Source organism: Oncorhynchus keta, unplaced genomic scaffold (assembly GCF_023373465.1).
Source record: "Oncorhynchus keta strain PuntledgeMale-10-30-2019 unplaced genomic scaffold, Oket_V2 Un_contig_15566_pilon_pilon, whole genome shotgun sequence".
Lineage (NCBI taxonomy): Eukaryota > Metazoa > Chordata > Actinopteri > Salmoniformes > Salmonidae > Oncorhynchus > Oncorhynchus keta.
Window position 1 is genome coordinate 11,914 of NW_026279386.1, and position 5,196 is coordinate 17,109.

At 46.5% G+C, this 5,196-nt stretch overlaps 1 pseudogene; it reads right to left on the minus strand.

Annotated features, from left to right (window-relative positions):
• Nucleotides 1-797: 797 nt before the first annotated feature.
• LOC127919021 (metabotropic glutamate receptor 3-like) lies at nucleotides 798-4,874 on the minus strand (annotated as a pseudogene).
• Nucleotides 4,875-5,196: the final 322 nt, after the last annotated feature.

Below are 5,196 nucleotides of genomic sequence, written 5' to 3' on the forward strand. Positions count from 1 at the left end.
CCTATCACAACTCTAACACGCAAACCTCACAGGCCACATTGTGTGCACGAGTGTTGCAAAATAAATGGACACATACAGTATATATTATTCAATCATTTGGTACGCACCGCTCACGTGCTTGAACGAGCGTCTGCATGAGCGTCTGCATAGCCACACGCTAAAATAGAACTTGGTTCTATTTGAGACGCTCCACGGACTGCAAGTCCCCTCCTGATTGAATATCAGGAAGATACAGACCCACGTGGATGCTTGACAAACACAGGAGGAGAGATTAATTCAATATAACAAAACTAAGTAGGTTTTCATTTTTTATCTGTGGATTAATCGTCAGAGTAGAGGAACAAGACTTTGTATGACTCCGGGTCAAAATGTTAAAGTTAGAAGACCATATGCATGTCAGGTAAAATATCAACCCAATGTGCATCTCCCAGGACTAACTAGCAGTCTCAACAGCTAGCTAGCTAAATGTCCATGAATGTTTCGACCTGCCTCCAAATTAATATCGTTGGTTTTGATATTTCAACCTGCGTGTCACGATCGCGTCTGGTGTGGATGTACAAAATCATCATGCGCGCAATGGCACATGCATTCGCACGCACGTGGCCGGTGTTGTCAGCATTACCTATCACAACCCTAACACACATACCTATCACAACCCTAACACACACACACACCACAACACACTCCTATCGCAACCCTAACACACACACACCACAACACACTCCTATCACAACCCTAACACACACACACACACACACCACAACAACACACTCCTATCGCAACCCTAACACACACACTCCTATCGCAACCCTAACACACACACACACACACACACTCCTATCACACACACTCCTATCACAACCCTAACACATTCCTATCACAACCCTAACACAGTTATAAATAAATTAACACAACCTTTTAACAAAGCTATCAAAAACAAAGCGTCAAAAAATCCTCCTACAAATTTTCTCTTGTTCTTTTGTATGTCTACAACAATGTTGATTCCATGATATGTACAGCACTAGAAAATAATTGAATCATAATGCACACTTTCTACAGACATGAAATGGTACTGTGGTAGTCCACGTGGTGGGAGAAGGGACAGGGGGCACAATGTGTGCCTATTGACTAAGTCTCTGAGGGGTGGGGATAGAGAGGTGAGTGGGTGGGGTCACAGAGAGGAAGTGGTGGAGTCAACAATTTCTCTCCCATTACACACAGTCGGTACATACTGGGCACTCACTGATGTGTGTGTGTGTGTGTGAGAGAGAGAGAGAGAGAGAGAGAGAGAGAGAGAGAGAGAGAGAGAGAGAGAAAAATGGGAAGAAAAAATATGGAGGAATTTAGTTAAATTATAACTCGGCAACATAAACAAACCATGCACAGTGGTCAGTGTCTATGACCGTAACTGAACCATACCGTGTGAAGCGCATGTGGTGGCAGGACCACTGACACTGAAGCGGTTGATATTGAGGCGGAGACTGGTGACGTTCTTCTGTGGTTGAAACATGATGATGTGAACCTTGGGAGCGAACATACAGCCCAACACCACGAAACCACTGAGACTGACAGAGATACACATGGTGGTGGTCTGGACCTGTAGAGGGAAACAGATCGCATGGTAACTCCATTGGAACAGAGGAGCAGAGGAAGGAAGGATTATTTTTGTGGACATATGCATGAACACACACAAAAGCACACATGCGCGTGATCCTGCTTTCACACACCCTACCTGACTAATCACAAAGTCAGATTAATGAGACCACAGGAGCGGTTTATTTTTTCCACAGCCTAGGGCTGTGTGTGTTTGTGTGTGTGTGTGTGTACCATGCTCTCACCCTGTAGTCACTGGATGTGACGTAGAATATGGGCAGGAAGGCTAGCCAGATGATACAGGTTGTGTACATGGTAAATCCTATGAATTTAGCCTCATTGAAGTTCTCTGGACACTTCCTGGTCTTGAAGGCATAACTAGATCAGATAAAGGACACGAAAAGAAAGACTAAATAATCCTTCAAGTCAAAAGATAAACAGAATAATACATCTTGAGAAGTACACACACACACACACACACACCACCTACACGGTACACAGGATGACCAGGAGCACGTCATATACTAGTGACAGCAGCATGCTGGAGTCACGGACGTTACACTTCAGGATCACTGTCTGCCGTCGCTCCGGTAACGTAAATCTCCTGGTACCAGGAACCTCCAGCAGCAACCACACAGACACCATCACTAACTGGACCGATATCAGACTGAGACAGATAAACACCTGGGGAGAGGAGGGCAAGGGGGAAGGGGACACCATCAGACAGAGGAACACCATCATCTGAGCTATAACTTCCGTCCCTACCTTCCTCCCCTCCCCTTCCCCTCTATCCCTGTTTGATTGACAGCTAGGATGACCTCTGACCTGAGAGGTGGGGCTTATGAAGCGAGGCCTTGTGGTCCCGCCCCGTCCTTTACCCCGCTGAAGATCCGGGCGATCCGATTGGTCTTAGTGAGCAGGGCTGAGTAGCAGACAGCGAATGAGGTGCTTAGGCCGAGGCGTCGCATGGCGCAGATAGTAGGAGAGGGCTTGGCCAGGAAGAGGAAGGTGAGGGAGTAGGACATGAAGACACCCAGCAGCAGGATGTAACACAACTCTCTGCCTGACGCCTTCACCAGGGGCGTGTTGTTGTGTCTCACAAACACCCAGAACACCAGAGATGTACAGAGGAACCTGCAGAGGGAGAGTAAATCAGTTTCAGTTGATTTTATTGAATCCCTTAATTCGACTAGAATTTGTACGAGGCCTAAACAAAAGCCTGTACTTTACACCTATGCCTTTTGTATGTCTTTGATCGGGTTCAAGTCCGGGCTCTGGCTGGGCCACTCAAGGCCATTCAGAGACTTGTCCTGAAGCCACTCCTGCGGTGTGTTGGCTGTGTGCTTAGGGTCGTTATCCTGTTGGTAGGTGAACCTTCACCCCATTCTGAGGTCCTTAGCGCTCTGGAGCAGTTTTCGTCAAGGATCTCTCTGTAATTTACCCCGTGTCCATCTTTCCCTCAATCCTGACTAGTCTCCCAGTCCCTGCTGCTGAAAAACACCCCCAGAACATGATGCGCCTACCACCATGCTTCACCGTAGGGATGGTGCCAGGTTTCTTTCAGACATGAGGCTTGCCATTTTTTTTTTTTTGTGAATTTCACCCTTTTTCGTGGTATCAAATTGTTAGTAGTTACTATCTTGTCTCATCGCAACGACTCCCGTACGGCTCGGGAGAGATGAAGTTCGAAAGTTATGCGTCCTCCGAAACACAACCCAACCAAGCCGCACTGCTTCTTAACACAGTGCGCATCTAACCCAGAAGCCAGCCGCACCAATGTGTCGGAGGAAACACTGTGCACCTGGCGACCTTGGTTAGCATGCACTGCGCCGGGCCCGCCACAGGAGTTGCTGGTGCACTGGAAAAAATTAAATCTTGGTTTCATCAGACTTGAGAAGGGTTAGCCAAGGCCCTTCTCCCCCAATTGCTCAGTTTGGACAGCTCTAGGAATAGTTTTGGTGGTTCCAAAATTCTTCCATTTAAGAATGATGGAGGCCACTGTGTTCTTTGGGACCTTCAATGCTGAAGACATTTTTGGTACCGTTCCCCAGACCTGTGCCTCGACACAATCCTGTCTCAGAGCTCTACAGACAATTCCTTTAACCTCATGGCTTGGTTTTGCTCTGGCATGCACTGTCAGCTGTGGGAACTTATATAGGCAGGTGTGTACCTTTCCAAATCATGTCCAATCCATTGAATTTACCACAGGTGGTTTTCCAATCAAGTTGTAGAAATATCTCAAGGATGATCAATGGAAACAGGATGCACCTGAGCTCAATTTCAAGTCTCATAACAAACGGTCTGAACACTTACGTAAATCAGGCATGTTTTATAAATTTGCAAAAGTTCGAAAAACCTGTTTTTCGCTTTGTCATTATGGGGTATTGTGTGTAGATTGATGGTGATACAAATATATATATATATTTTATAGAATAAGGCTGTAACTTAACCAAATGTGTAAAAGGGAATGGGTCTGAATGCACTATATATATATATACCAACTGGTGATACTTATCCCTCTTCCTCTCCTCTAAAGTCTAAAGTCTCACCCGACAATGGCGATGCTGATGGGTCCGATGGCCCAGGCGTCCTCCCACATGATGTAGTCCTCGGGCAGGTCATAGCAGAAAGTGAGGTCTTCACTGGGCCACTGGCCGGGGGCGCAGGGCGAACAGGTGAACTCATCAGCTAGGTACTCATGAGCCTCACATGCGGTACAGATCCAACAACAGTACTCTCCTACAAGATACAGGTATAAAACATATGCATTAACTTAGGCAGAGTTTATGTTAGAAAAGGAAACTAGGTTGTTTACATGAACGCCAGCTGCTAAAATTATTTCATTCTCCAAAACAAATTACATGAAAACTTCTATTAGTGCTGTCACTAGATCGCAGTGAGCAGCCTGCTCAATGCCCTATGTGTGTGTGTGTGTGTGTGTGTGTGTGTGTGTGTGTGTGTGTGTGTGTGTGTGTGTGTGTGTGTGTGTGTGTGTGTGTGTGTGTGTGTGTGTGTGTGAGTCTGTGTGTGTTCCTCACCAGCCTGCATCTTCTTCATCTCATTGCGGGCACATGGGTCACTGCACTGGGATGGGGGCACCACCTCCCTTGGCCAGCGAATCAGGTCACTGCTCAGGCTCAGAGTCTCCGCCCACTCACCGATGGGCACGTAGCCATAGCGATCAGCGTTGCGCTGGTAACTGAAGATGTTGTAACGTCCCATCCCGTCGCCATAGGGATCAAACTTCACCACAGTCTCACTGCCGAGAGGAGAGAAGGGAGCTGAGAGGGAGATAAGGATAAGGGGAAAGAGAAAGAGACAGTGAGAAAGAGAGAGGAGGGGTGGAAGGGTGAAAGAGAATGGTAGGGTATGAGAGGAGAGAGATCGGAAGAGAAGATAAGAAACAGAATGGAACGAGTATCAGGATTTAAATTTCATTTGAAGTCGATTTGAAGAAAGCAGTGTCACAGAGGAGTGTAATGAATTCCAAGACATAAATTACATACAAAGCCAGTCGAAGTGACAAAGTGAGAATGTAGCAAGTGTATCTAGTGGTTTAAACGTGTGTTACAGCATCTCACTGAGGTCAATATACTGTACACA